Below are 16009 nucleotides of genomic sequence, written 5' to 3'. Positions count from 1 at the left end.
ATTTGTGTATAGGCTCCAGCGATAGTTGAGTGTAGTCTATGTCAGTGGTGCTCATGCTGGAGGATACCGCGGGCCAAATTCGCAATTCGGGATCGACCTGCGGGCCGCATAAAACATCGATGCACAAAAACAATAAAAAGAACAATTCTAAAGCATATTTATTAAAAATCTGAACTGTTCAATTTAGATTCATAAGTTTGGTTGAGAAAAACGTTTGAACTTCAAATTGAAATTTAAACAAATAATTTAGAAGTTGCCCCTAGAATTGCCTTGAAGCCATTTCAAGAACTTGTCAAGAAGCTTTTACAAGAATTTCTTCTGAATCGCTCCAAAAAGGATTGCTGGATTTTCTCCTGAAAATTCTTGGGGAGTTGTTCCAGAAGGTTTTCGAGAAATTTCTTGAAGTTTCTTTTAGTTTTTCTAGAATTCTCTAGGAACATCTCCAAGAACTCCTCTTAGATTTGCCTTTGGAACTGCCCTGAAGTTACTTCAGAAATTCCTCATTAATCGTTTCCAAGAATTTCTCCTAGAATAGCTTCCAGATTTTCCCGAAACTTTTCCAGGAGTTTCTTGAAGATTTTAGTAAATTCTTTCCATAAGTCTCTTCTATAGTTGATGGAATTAACAATTAACAATTGGCCGGGGTTCTGCTAAACCGAACTAAGCGCCAAAAACTTTATTCCGAGATAATAAGGCTTTAAGTTCAACCACTCACAAATAAACAACAGCTAAGATTATTTGAAGCTTTTCAACACACATGCAACTTACAAGCCTTTATTAATCATCAGAGACGAAGAATACATGTAAATTATTTGAAATCATTGATATAATTACATTTAATTTTTCAGTACTTCGCACTCAGTTCACTCTGGCTGAACAAAAACATTGGAATATGGTTTATAGTTCAGTGTGGCTGACTGTGTTTCTTAGTTTCATAGAAAACCATTCGAATTGTGAAAAAAAAACTCGATTTTTCATCGTCTATCACTCACAATTCTTTACATGAATCAGAGAGGACGCGTATATTATGGAGGCATGGAGGTTTCAAAATAGTTTGAAATATGAACGGCGGAAGCCCTCCCAGAACAGCCCTTCCCGCCTATGTTTTTTTTTATAGGCGGTACATGTGCAGACACAGAGCAAGAGTGATTATATAAAATGATGTCCTCGCATGTCCTGAGGTCCTGAGATGTGAAAATGGAGCAATTTGTGTACTTCAAATTTATACTGGTCGAAGAAAACCATGAAAATGATCTGCCAAAGTGAACTAAGACAAAAAAAATCGAAAATATTAAAGAGATTCGAACTTGGGTCCTTTAAGTGATAACCAAGCACGCTACCTCTAGGTCATTTTGCCTAGCTGAAGGTCAGTCGTTAAGTCTGAATCAAGTTTTAAACATTCTTCTCTAGCATGGTTTCCGTGAAAACGCCATTTTTCGATCAGCCAAAGCGAACCAAATGTTTGATTTTTTTTTCAAGCTTTATTATTCTTATTAGCCTTGTTGTTCAATGACGGCTTCTGTGTTAAATTATCAGTATGAGGTGTGTCGACATAACGCAGGTATTTAAAACCAGTTGATTTTTGTATTGTTGAGAATAAATAGATTCTAAAATGCAGTGGATTTGGTTCGGTCTGGCTGAATGTGATTTGGAAAAATGGCGATCAGCACCATCGAAACATAATTGTATCCTCCAACATCCGTATTTCTAATAACGTGTTCAATTCTCCCACAGGTTGTTACTATGAGTCGGTATGAATCTCGCCTGAGATTTTTTTCTTTAGGTTCGTTCAGGTGTTTCGCTTGGACAATTCAAATTGAATTCGTAAGAATAGAAATTTAAACAAACAGTGAAAATGAAACAATATTGGCAATGAAGTTGAGATTTGTTGAGAATTTTGTCAAAAACTTCGTGTTTTGTGTTTGAATGTTCTTCGGAAAGGCGAAATGCGAAATATTTGCTCAGCATTGCATTGACTGCGCTTAAAAACTGCAACTAATTTTTAAATGATTCAAGATTACATTTTTAACAAACTTTTATTTGATTCGTACCACTTATAAATAACTGTAAGCTGGCTTCGTGACTGAAATACCGAAATATTTCGGAGTTGCGATTTCGAAACTAACCAGAACGGATTGTTCTTTTTGTGTTCAACACTGTGAAATTGATCAGCAATTTTTTTTTGTTTGATTTCCTAATGAATTTAACGAGTTATTTCAAGTAATCTTTCAAAAACTTCGATTCGTCTTAAAGTACTCCGCGGGCCGCATCTTAAGGCTTGGAGGGCCGCATGCGGCCCGCGGGCCGCAGGATGAGCACCACTGGTCTATGTGGTGGTAATGTGCTTCCAAGCGATTTACCCTTGTGCTGTTCGGGATGTGGATGTGCAAAAGTAGTCCACTACAAATGCACATCTCTGACCAAAGCAGTGGCAAAGGTAATAACGGAGAACGAAAATGTAGCGTTCAAATGTGATGATTGTTTATCAAGCCAGTGTTGTGGCGAGCAGAATGTACTGCTTTCTAAGACCAAGCCCACTCATGGGCTTCATACTACACACGCAACAGCACGTCGTTAACGATTTTTAATTTCGTTATCCACCCATTTTCGCACCGGTCGTTCGTTTCCATGTGAGTAAAATAATGATCGGTCGCCTTTGCGCACCGGTGGTCTCTATTCTATCCGTACCATCGGTTTTTGCACTTCTGTAAATCATCGCCATATTTTGTGTATTTCTCTAGTGTTATAGCAAATCTTATTCAGTAAAATAATCTGTGCTCATATTTTGAAAGAAGGGGTTTTGGATAAGACTGAAAACAGTTAGTAAAAATTGAACTCAAATAAATAATTCCCTTGGAGATTTGTACCAGTTTTGGTGCGTTTAAAGATATCATTTTCTCAATAATGTATGATTGTATTTAATCCCTTTCAATTCAAGCAATCTTTTTTTAAATTATATGTTTGTTGCTTACTCTACGACTTGTAGGCTGAATTTTTATCTAAAATAATATCCATCTCTTCGATATCCATGTTGCCTTTCTCGCAAGAAATTTATCTGAATTTGAGATTTTGAGCATCTTTTTGCCTTTCTCGTACACCAAGGTGTACCGAAAGGCTATATGTTCACTCCAAAAACGAAAATTTGATAGAGCCTCCGGAGGGGTCAAGTGTTATATACCAATCGACTCAGCTGGACGAGTTGAGATGATGTCTGTGTGTATGTATGTGTGTGTGTGTGTGTGTGTGTGTATGTATGTATGTGTGTGTGTGTATGTGTACAAAAAGGTCACCTAATTTTTTGATAGTAAATATGAACCGATTTCAACGACCGATGGTTCATTCGACGGGGTACATTGTCCCATTGTTTCCTATTGAAAATGGTTCAGATCGGTCCAGCCGTTCCGGAGTTATGGCCATTTAGGTGTTCCGGACCGGTACCCCAGGAAGGGGCCAGACATGAAAATGCAACAAACCCATGCATGCGACCCATCAAACCACGGCATTTTTGATTATCTGATGAACGGAAAGCAAGAAAATAGTCTCTGACTACATCTGAACCGGAGGTGTTCCGGAACCGGTTCCGGGTGTCCCGCCGGAAGTGGCCAAATAAGAAAGTAAACCAAACCCATGCATGTGACACGCCAAATAGCGGCTTTTTTGATAACCAGTTGAATGGTAAGCAGGAAAATAGTTTCAGACCATGTTTGAACGGGTAGTGTTCCGGAACCGGTTCCGGATGTCCTGTCGGAAGTTGCCAATTAAAAAAGTGAACCAAACCCAGACATGCGACACATCAAAGAGCGGCTTTTTCGATAACCAGATGAACGGTAAGCAGGAAAATAGTTTCAGACCATGTTTGATCCGGTTGTGTTCCGGAACCGGTTCCGGATGTCCTGCCGGAAGTGGGCAATTAAAAAACTAAACCAAACCCATGCATGCGAAACATCAAATCATTAAAAATGTTTGTTAACCAGATAAACGGGCAGAAAGAAAATAGTCTCTGACCACACTTAAGATTACCGGCAGTGTTGCAGAATCAGGATTGGATCCATTGCTGGAACAACGCAGGTGAACAAAATCGATGCAAGCGATAAATATGTGTAAAAGAACAAAATCTCGATAAAAATTTAAGCGATCTTGTCAAATTACATCATTTTAGATTCCTGAGGATTAACGTTGTATGGAAAAATTTAAATTTTATAGCACCAATCCCCTTTTACATCTAAAATTACTGCGAACAATTTTGATGCAACTGGTTGAACCCACGCGCTCTGTAACACGCTTGAAATTTGAATGGGCTTTAATATGGGGAATTTCGCTTGCTTGCACTTTGTTTTTGTCAAATTTTACATGAATCTTATAACTAATGATAATAAAATATAGGATAAAGTGCGCAGAAAAAAATTGCCGAAATGTCTTGATAATAATCGGCATCCAGTGCTAGTGAAGGTGGTCAAGCAGTCAACTGAAAGATTTGATATTTTTCAGCTCAGCCTATACGTTTAACATAGCGTCGGAATATGAGCCATCAATAAGTTTCCAAATTCAATTATGGCTTTGATAAAATTCTGCTGTTCTGAATAAGGCTGACACAAATTTCGATTTACTCTTAAGTCCAGAGGGCCCTTGGAAATTTTGGTCGGAATTCAACATTTTGAAGAAGGGCACAAATAAATAAACCAATAAATTTTTTAATTTTAAAGTGAAATTAGAGTCTTCCAGAAGTTTTTTTTTATCAAAACCGATGAGTTAAGCGGTTTGCTAATTTTTTTTTAAGAATTTTATTAAATAAATACATTTATCATTTATCAACTCCACCCCCATTGACGAGTCAACGAGCATTGTGACAAAAGAAGAAAATGAGATTTATTCCGTTCTAGAGTATTCTCAAAATTCAGGAACACTTCGGCTTATGGCCGGAAAAAAAATTGAGTACATATTCGACGAGAAAGGCTCTATCACCACTAGGTGGATTAATCTGGGGTTTTAATAATTAGGTTTATTGAATAATTACATCCCTTGCATTTCCAACACATTTATAACGTAGTTGTCTCCTTTACAACTTCGCGTAGATCAAGATTCTTGAATCCTGGTCATAGTAGAAGCTGTCTTCTGACAGTCTGCGATAAGTTTGCGCAACCTTTTTCCATCAACGTGTATTTTAACATCAGCTAATTCTATACTCAGTCACAACCTTTTAGTTCCAAAGCATCAATCGTAAATCTTAATATACATTCCGATCCTTTGGATGCTGGTATATGAATATTTTGTTGGAAGCAGATTCAATGCGCTTGAAGTAGACTGCGTATTTGTCAAAGTACATAATGAGCCCACTCTCCTTTTTGGCACTTCAAACAACAATTGTTGTATTTTAACATCCAACACCTTGCTTTTTCTATAACGAGGAACCTACAATATGGCAGTCCTGCACTCCGCCTATTTTAAATGATGAAACTTGGCAGCTCCACTACATTTTTTTAGATTTTTGTCGGTATGGTTAAGTTTGTTTTTACAAAAAAAAAAAAAATAACTGTAGTGTTTCTATGATATCTGAATTAAGTTAGGTACAGTCAAAGCATCTTTGAAAAATCGTAACTACTCTACTACAATCGTAACTATTTTTAAGAGAAAATCAATACATTTTTGTTATGCATGATCCTAAAATTGGGGAAGAAGGGAAAACTTTATACATATTTAACATATTTAAGCAAAGCTTGTCAATTTAAACCTATTATTTTTCTGCGTTTGTATTGTCACTCTTTCACAATTGTATGTCAGACAATTTGTTGTGTTATTCTTGTAACGATCTATGATATTATTTGGTTGAAAATTTCAAAGCAAGTAAAAATAAAAATTTTAAATATTTGATGCAAACTAAAATAAATTGCTACCTATACAAAACAAGAAAATCATTCTCTAGAAACTATATACCTGACAACAAATCCATACTCATGTTCTTTCGTCTCCTCTTTACGCTACCCAGAGAGCTAAACGCGAGAGAGTGCACGAGCCTATGGATAGAGACCGTACTTTTCGTGTCTCTATATTCTAAGCCCTGCTACAAACCGTACGTAAACTTTTCGCTTTCGAGCCCTACTTAGCAGCGACCGGTGCGGTTCGCTTCTTTGTTCGGGGCTCTACTTGACGTTAAAACGCTTGATGGAGCCCATGAGTGGGCTTGGTCTAACGCACAAAAGTTCGAAGAGGAGATGAAGAAGATTTCTTCACTTGGCGATTCGCTTAGTGGCGTTCGAGAGCACATTGCTGCTCAGATAAACGAGACAATGAAATGCGAAATTGAACAATTGGGGAGAAATCTAAATTGTACATTGGAGAAGGCAATTTTTGGACTTGGGGAATTAGTTAATAAAGAAATGTGTTGACGCACCTTACGGACGAATAGGCCCTTTAGAGGTATGCCGTCGATTGGAGCCTGTATCTGGACGAATTGTGCAGCCAAAATAATAGTAATTTCTTACAGTTTCCTTGATTTTATCTTGAATTTATATAAACGTATGTGCTCCAACAAAAACCGATAACCTGAATTATATGTTCGGTTCAGAATAGGTATAGGCAAACTTCTTACATTTATTCGCTTATCTACCATCGTAACCAATCCTTTTGTGTATTCAATTTATCAGGCACACTAGATTACTTCTATCGAACAATCAATTTAAAACCCTGCTTCTGGTATCCAGTTCAATAGATTGTAAGTATCAAGATCTCCAAAATTATAAATAGAAACGAAGTTAACGCATAACTAAATCAACATAACGCATCAACTAAAAAAGGGTCCAGACAGCAGTGCATCGTTTTTCGGATTAGGGTTCATTACGTTTCAATACCCGTTAACTTAAATTGTAAGTGACAATCATATACCATTATAAACATTTATAAATATGAAATATATTTACAGTCGAGTCGCGCTACGTTCGGACTACGGAAAAGTTTAAACAAAATGGAATATATGAAATGTTCATTTTCTCAATTTATTTCGGGAAAGGCTGCAATGAATGTAAGACAAGGTACTTCTAGCACGGCTTCGGAGCCGAACTCGAATCCCAGAGGTAAAAAGCGTAGAGTTCAGGATGACGGTGCCGATACGTCAGATGATGTTTTCATTGAAAAAGTTAGTTTTGCGGATATTGCTAAGAACAACTCTGGGAATCAAACTAACGGTAAAACTAGTAGAAAGAAAAGCGTGAAGTCTAATGACGCTAATGTCACAAAGAAGGTTGAGGTGACTCGTAAGGCTCGTCCAGTCATTGTGATAAAGCCGCAAGAGTCCAGCCAGAGTAGCGATGATACTCGAAAATTTTTGTACACTAAACTGGATCCAAAAATGCACAAGATCAGTAACTTTAGAAACGGGAAAGATGGCTCTATTATTGCTGAATGTGCAACAGGATATAACGTAAATGTTGTTAAAGATGGCATTCAAAGTGAATTGGGTGAAAACTACAAAGCTGTTGTTCCCTCATCGGTGCCAAGACTTAAAGTGATGGGCATGTGCGATCAGTTTTCTTCCGATGAATTCATTCAAATCCTAAAGGACCAGAATGAAGACATCGCTATCAATGAAGTGAAAGTCATCCGTATGTTTGAAAATCCACGTTTCAAGTAGAACAAGTACAACGCGGTGATTGAAGTTGATAAAAATACGTACAGTTGCATGTTGACCGCTAGGAAGGTAAATATAAGGTTTGATCGGTGCCTTGTTGTTCCAGACAATAGTATTGTACGATGTTTCGAGTGTGGAGAATTTGGGCACGTGAGCACTAATTGCAAGAACGGCACTAAGTGCTCTAAGTGCAGTGAAAGTCACAAGACATCTGAATGCACGTCAACTGTATTGAAATGTGTTAATTGTTGTAAAATGAATAACGAACGTAAACTTAACTTGGACGTTAACCACGCAGCTTTCAATGTTAGTGAATGTGAAGTCTATAAGAGACTTGTTCAAAGAAAAAAAAAGCAGCTTGCATTTCAATGAATAGCAACCAAGTTCCGGTAGTAATGTGACACAATTTGATATTTTATATTTTAACATTGCAGGTTTATCTACAAACTACGTTGCACTACGTCAGATTGTAGAAGTTAAACGTCCACTTTTAGTATTTTTATCAGAAACACATATTGTTGATATGGATGCGTTTGAACAGTACAGTAATCCGGGATATAATATAGCTGCTTGTTTGTCACATTCAAGACACACTGGCGGTGTTGCTATTTATGTCAAAGAATCAATTCAATTCAAGCTTCAATTGAACGAAGTTTGTGAAGGTAATTGGTTTTTGGGCATTACAGTTGTGCGAGGCATGAAGGTGGGTAATTATGGTTGTTTATATCATTCTCCCAGTTCAAGTGATCACCATTTTATTGCTATTTTAGAAAACTGGCTTGCGAGTTTCGTAGATCCTAGTAAATTAAACGTACTTGCTGGTGATTTTAATATCAATTGGTGTGACATTCATAATTCGAATCAGTTGAAACGATTATCGGAATTTTTTTTAAAACAAAAAGTAAATGAGTATACGCGTATTTCCAGCCATAGTAAAACTTTGATTGATCATGTTTATTCTAATTTTGACTCTGTTAGTACAGTTACGTGTTTAGATTTAAAAATAACTGATCATGAAACATTAGTTATTCACGTTGAAGATACTCAAGAAGACGATACACGCATACCAGGAACCTAAGTATTATCGAACTTGCATGAACCTAAAATCTTTTTCCATAGGGTTTCAGCTTATGGTCTAACCTTTCAGAAAAGCCTAAGTTCAAAATATTCTATCGGTGAAAATTGAAATAAATCAAGTTTGAAGATTTTCTATCAAATGAGGTACATTCAGAGCATAATTTTGATAATCATCCAGAATTGCAAGCAACAAGGCATCGCGCGTGACCTGTCACAGACCCGAAGGCCTCTTCATAGTTTTCTGTACACTATATTCACTTGTCATTTCTCCGGTATCTGTGTTATATGTTCAGCCCAAGGGAGTCTGCCGTGATTAATTAGCTTAACTTTTTTTTTAATTCGTTGGGCTTCGTGGTCGATAAACGTTCAGATGAATAGTTAGTCTTGGAGTGAGAGTCGGAAGAAACGTTTCAGAATTCTTGGAGAATCATACTCTCAGACTTGTGGCGAAATCCCGCCTTGAATTATGTGGGAATATTTCCTTGGATTCTGAGGGAACCCCACACAAGATTCTAGTGGTATCCTTCTAAGGATTCTGCGTAAGATCCTTTTAAGTTTCTGGGGGAATATCACCAAGTACCCTTTCCAAGACTCTCTGAAAATTCGGCTTTCTGGGGTAATGCTACCAGGGAAAATTTCTCTCAAGATTCTGGGGAATTTGCCTCACGATTCCGGAGAAATGATTGGGATACAGGGGCTATATTTTTCAAGATTCTGGGCAGAGTTCTCTATAGAAATTGGGATTTTGAAGAATCCCTCGCATAGATTTTGTGATTCCTCTTAAGGTTCGGAAGAAATCCTTCTTAGCATTTTACGAGAGTTCCAGTAGAATTCTGTTTTCTGTATTCTGGAGCAGTTGCTCCCAGAAATCCCTTTCATGAATCTGGGAGAATCCCTCTTAGTAATCAAGGAAAATCCCTGACTTGATTATAGGAAGATTCTCTTGAAATACTGGTGTAATAATTTAAAGTATTCTAGAGGAATCACTCTCAGAGTTCAGGGAGAATCCCTTTCAGGAGTTTAGGGGAATCCTTTTAAAGATTCTGAGCAATGTCTTTCAAGAATCTGCGGTATTTTTTCTGTTTTATGTGGGAATACCTTTCAGAATTCCAGAGAATCCTTCTCAGGATGCTGGAGAAGTCCATTCTAGAGGTTTTCGTCATCCCTTCCAGAGAGGATCCTCATCAGATTTTTGGAAAAATCCCTCTTAGGTTTCTAGATATATTTCTCTCAAGAATCTGGAAGAACCCTTCTTATGATCGAAGTCAGGATTCTGGAGGAATCACTTGTAGAATTCTAGAGAATACCTTTCGGGATTATGGCAGACTTATTCGCAGCATTCTAAAGGATTCCTCCCAGAATTTTGGGGGAATTCTGGGAGAATACTTGAAAGATTTCTGGAGGTATTCTTCTCAAGTTTCTGGGGGAATCCTATAGCTGAATTTATTTCAAGAATGTGAAAGAGAAGCTCTTGGAATTCCTCTCATGATTTTGGGAGGATTCATCTTAGGATTCTTGGATAATTCTAGGTGTTTACGTGTTTGGAACATTTTAAGAGAATTCCAAGGAAAAGTTTCTCTTAGGATTCTGAGACTATCTATCACAGGATTCTGGGAGAGTTCCTCTCGGGACTCTGAGACAATCCGTCTCATAGATATGGAGAGATTACTCTCACAGGATTCTAGCAAAATCCTTAATAGAATTCAGAGTGAATTCCTTCCAAGATACCGGAAGAGTCTTGTTTTCTTTTCTAGATAACGTCGCTCAGGATTCTGATGTAATCATTTTCAGCATTCTGAAGAAATATCTCTTATAATTCTATTAATTTATTAGCATTAGCATTATTTGGCTAAATAAATTAAATATCAAAATATTAGAACACTCCGCGACTCTGATTTGAAAATAAATATAACGTTAAAAAAGTGAATTCTGAAAAAAATGAGATTTAATATTTTTGAATCGAAAGAAACATCCCCAGAACTCTGAGAAGTGTAGAAGTCCCATATAGTACTGAAATATATTCCCACAGACTGCTGAGAGAAATTCCTCCAGGCACTCCTTCAGAATTCTGAAAGGAGTTCCTCTAGAATTATAAGAGATATTTCTTCAGAATGCTGAAAATGATTACATCAGAATCCTGAGCGACGTTATCTAGAAAAGAAAACAAGACTCTTCCGGTATCTTGGAAGGAATTCACTCTGAATTCTATTAAGGATTTTGCTAGAATCCTGTGAGAGTAATCTCTCCATATCTATGAGACGGATTGTCTCAGAGTCCCGAGAGGAACTCTCCCAGAATCCTGTGATAGATAGTCTCAGAATCCTAAGAGAAACATTTCCTTGGAATTCTCTTAAAATGTTCCAAACACGTAAACACCTAGAATTATCCAAGAATCCTAAGATGAATCCTCCCAAAATCATGAGAGGAATTCCAAGAGCTTTTCTTTCCCATTCTTGAAATAAATTCAGCTATAGGATTCCCCCAGAAACTTGAGAAGAATACCTCCAGAAATCTTTCAAGTATTCTCCCAGAATTCCCCCAAAATTCTGGGAGGAATCCTTTAGAATGCTGCGAATAAGTCTGCCATAATCCCGAAAGGTATTCTCTAGAATTCTACAAGTGATTCCTCCAGAATCCTGACTTCGATCATAAGAAGGGTTCTTCCAGATTCTTGAGAGAAATATATCTAGAAACCTAAGAGGGATTTTTCCAAAAATCTGATGAGGATCCTACCTGGAAGGGATAACGAAAACTTCTAGAATGGACTTCTCCAGCATCCTGAGAAGGATTCTCTGGAATTCTGAAAGGTATACCCACATAAAACAGAAAAAATACCGCAGATTCTTGAAAGACATTGCTCAGAATCTTTAAAAGGATTCCCCTAAACTCCTGAAAGGGATTCTCCCTGAACTCTGAGAGTGATTCCTCTAGAATACTTTAAATTATTACACCAGTATTTCAAGAGAATCTTCCTATAATCAAGTCAGGGATTTTCCTTGATTACTAAGAGGGATTCTCCCAGATTCATGAAAGGGATTTCTGGGAGCAACTGCTCCAGAATACAGAAAACAGAATTCTACTGGAACTCTCGTAAAATGCTGAGAAGGATTTCTTCCGAACCTTAAGAGGAATCACAAAATCTATGCGAGGGATTCTTCAAAATCCCAATTTCTATAGAGAACTCTGCCCAGAATCTCGTGAGATATTCTTCAATAATTGATAATTCTGAAAGAAAGTGCCCTAGAATCTTGAAAAATATAGCCCCTGTATCCCAATCATTTCTCCGGAATCGTGAGGCAAATTCCCCAGAATCTTGAGAGAAATTTTCCCTGGTAGCATTACCCCAGAAAGCCGAATTTTCAGAGAGTCTTGGAAAGGGTACTTGGTGATATTCCCCCAGAAACTTAAAAGGATCTTACGCAGAATCCTTAGAAGGATACCACTAGAATCTTGTGTGGGGTTCCCTCAGAATCCAAGGAAATATTCCCACATAATTCAAGGCGGGATTTCGCCACAAGTCTGAGAGTATGATTCTCCAAGAATTCTGAAACGTTTCTTCCGACTCTCACTCCAAGACTAACTATTCATCTGAACGTTTATCGACCACGAAGCCCAACGAATTAAAAAAAAGTTAAGCTAATTAATCACGGCAGACTCCCTTGGGCTGAACATATAACACAGATACCGGAGAAATGACAAGTGAATATAGTGTACAGAAAACTATGAAGAGGCCTTCGGGTCTGTGACAGGTCACGCGCGATGCCTTGTTGCTTGCAATTCTGGATGATTATCAAAATTATGCTCTGAATGTACCTCATTTGATAGAAAATCTTCAAACTTGATTTATTTCAATTTTCACCGATAGAATATTTTGAACTTAGGCTTTTCTGAAAGGTTAGACCATAAGCTGAAACCCCATGGAAAAAGATTTTAGGTTCATGCAAGTTCGATAATACTTAGGTTCCTGGTATGCGTGCGATAATATGCGGTGAAATTGAAGTGCTGGAAAAAATACTCAAAGCAAGCAAGGCTTGTCGAGAGAAACATGGATTTTCAAACAACGGATTCCCTGGATAGGAAATCAGCTGTTCTTACCGACGTTTTGAAAACCTGTACCAATGAATTAGTTGAACAGAAGATTGTTTTTTTTGAAAAATTCTAACAGCTGGTACAATTTAGATCTACTGCGTCTTAAACGCACAAGAGATAAATTGTACAAAAAGTTACGTAGAAATAATAATAATTATAATTGGAAGAGGTACTGTGTTGCGCGTAATAAATATTCGCAATCGTTAAAACAAACGCGTTGCGAATATGTACAGAGGAAAATTTATCAGCATCAAAACAACAGCTAAGAGTTATGGAAAATTTTAAAATCTTTGCTTAAACCTAGTAATTGTAAACCGCGGTCTATAACTTTTAACGGCACATTAGAAGATAATGAACAAATAATAGCATGTAAATTTAATGAGTATTTCATCAATAGTGTTTCAGCAATTAACCAATCCATTGAGTTAGTTGATGAACCTGATGAAATAAAACAGCCGATAAACAATAATTGTAGATTTGAATGTTTTCACCCAATAACGATTGAAGAACTTAGGAATACTTGCTTTTCTATGGGAAAAACGGCTGGCGTAGATAATGTAAATGCAAAGGTAATACAAGATTGCTTTTATGTCATCGGCCACAACCTGCTGGACCTGATAAATGAATCACTGCAAACTGGGCACGTGCCACAGGTTTGGAAGGAATCTTTAGTGATTCCTATTCAAAAAGTTGCGAAGAGTTTCGTCCTATCAATATGTTGCACACATGAGATAAAATTTTAGAACTTTATGTTTTTAGAAATTTATGTTTTTGCTGTATAGTGTGACAAATTATAAAGTTGTTTATATCTGTGAAAATAATCAGACCGTATTAAGTTTGCAAATCTGATTACATTGTTTATTATTAATAATTACCTTAAAGATATATCGTCTAGCTCAAACCTTTGTAGGGATATGTGGCGGGACCATCATCATCATCATCATCAGTAATGCAGAAGCCATTTTGGAGGAATTTCTTAATGAAATCTTGGAGTAACGTTCAATTTTGGAACATAATTCCAGAGAGAATGCGTGGAGAGATTCCTGAAGGGATTCCCAAAGGAACACCTGGATAAATTCCAGTTGAAAACCAAAGAGGAATTCCCGATGAAATTCCAGAAGGAAAAATTCTTCGAAGAGTTCTTGAAGAAATTATCGGTGGTTCCAACGATCTCCTGGAAGGAAGTTTCTTCGTAGGCAATCTTTGGAGAAATCCCCAATTTATGGATAAATTTGTGTTGAAATACTTGGGGGAATTCTCAATGAAATCCCTGGAAAAATTCTCCAGAGTCACTTGAGAAATATAACACGAAATACTTGAATAAATTGCCGATGAAATAGCTGGAGGAAATTTAATAAAAATCTGTATTATGTACCCATAGAAATTTCCCATGATTTTCTGAAGGCATTCCCAGGCACTTTGGAAGAATTCCCAATGGAATTTCTGAAGAAACTCATTGTAAATTTGTTAAGACATATCTAGAACAATTCTGCTACGATTGTCATGGGAAATTTTTCATGGATTCTTAGAGAAATTTTTCACAAAATTATTGAACAAACTCCTTTTGAAACTCCTGTTGGAATTCGTCAAGAATTCAAGAAATTTTGCAATGAATCAGTAGAGATTTTTTTTACTGTCTAATAACTAATGATTTGTAGTTCATGTTTAATTTGCTTCATTTAACTAGTCGTTGCTGTCTTTCCGGTACCTACCGTACGAATTGAATGTTTTGAAATCATCAAGAACTCCACTCCAAATCTCAATTGCACGTATCTTACTTACCGATCAGGCTAAGGCCGGAGTGGCCTCTGCTGTACAATGTACAGTGTACATAGTAGCCGTCTCCATTCCACTCGGTCCATGGCTGTTTGTCTCCTGTTCCGCACTCTGCGTAGGGTCCGCAGATCGTCCTCCACTTGGTCGACCCACCTAGCTCGCTGTGCACCACGTCTTCTTGTACCGATGACTCTCGAGAACCATTTTAGTCGGGTTGCTATCCAACATCCTGATGACGTGACCCGTCCACCGTAGCCTCCCGATTTTCGCGGTATGGACGATGGTTGGTTCTCTCAGCAGCTGATGCAGCTCGTGGTTCATTCGCCTTCTCCAAGTCCCGTCTTCCATCTGCACTCCGCCGTAGATGGTACGCAACACCTTCCGTTCGAAAACTCCAAGGGCGCGTTGGTCCTCTGCACGTAGGGTCCATGTTTCGTGCCCATAGAGGACTACCGGTCTAATCAGCGATTTGTAGATGGTTGACTTCGTGTTACGGCGAACTTTATTCGATCGTAGAGTTCTGCGGAGTCCAAAGTAAGCACGATTTCCTGCCACAATGCGCATCTGAATTTCTCTGCTGGCGTCGTTGTCGGCGGTCACCAGTGAGCCCAAGTACACGAATTCTTCAACCGCCTCGATTTCATCACCGTCGATATAAATTCGGGGTGGCGGGCGCGGTGATTCCTCCCTGGAGCCCTTTGCCATCATGTACTTTGTCTTCGACACATTAATTACTAATCCGATTCGCCTGGCTTCACTCTTTAGTCGGATGTACGTTTCCGCCATCGTTTCAAATTTACGAGCTATAATATCAACATCATCAGCGAAACCAAGCGGCAGAACGGACTTCGTGAAAATCGTTCCACTCGTGTTTATCCCCGCTCTCCTTATTACACCCTCTAATGCAATGTTGAACAGCAAGCACGAAAGACCATCACCTTGCCGTAACCCTCTGCGAGATTCGAAGGGACTCGAGAGAGTCCCTGGTACTCGAACTACGCACATCACTCGATCCATCGTCGCCTTGATCAATCGTATCAGTTTATCCGGGAATCCGTATTCGTGCATAAATCTGCCATAGCTGTTCTCGATCGATCGTATCATATGCCGATTTGAAATCGATGAACAAGTGATGTGTGGGCACGTTGTATTTGCGGCATTTCTGCAACACCTGGCGGGTGGCGAACATCTGGTCCGTTGTAGCGCGTTCACCCATGAATCCAGCCTGATATTGCCCCACGAACGTCGTCGCGTGGGTCTTTGCCGATTGTATCGAGTCGTATTTTCTCCTATGTTATTTGCAATGGGGATTTTTTTTTATCTTTTTTATTAGGAGCAGGGAAAAGCCCCTGGGAGTGGAATGTCCATTTGAATCCATTCTCCCAGAGACATAAAACCTCCTCTTCTTTTCAAAAATACATTACAATGGCACTTCCAGTGACAATG

At 38.2% G+C, this 16009-nt stretch overlaps 1 long non-coding RNA gene across 1 annotated transcript; it reads left to right on the top strand.

Moving 5' to 3' along the window:
- Nucleotides 1-6367: 6367 nt before the first annotated feature.
- LOC134291687 (uncharacterized) lies at nucleotides 6368-7952 on the top strand. The gene is made up of 2 exons (XR_009999227.1): nucleotides 6368-6567; nucleotides 6642-7952. It is a non-coding gene; the product is annotated as an uncharacterized LOC134291687 (long non-coding RNA).
- Nucleotides 7953-16009: the final 8057 nt, after the last annotated feature.

The sequence above is a fragment of the Aedes albopictus genome, chromosome 3 (assembly GCF_035046485.1).
Source record: "Aedes albopictus strain Foshan chromosome 3, AalbF5, whole genome shotgun sequence".
NCBI lineage: Eukaryota > Metazoa > Arthropoda > Insecta > Diptera > Culicidae > Aedes > Aedes albopictus.
Note: the sequence above shows the minus strand (reverse complement) of the source record. Positions and strands in the feature narration are given on the sequence as shown.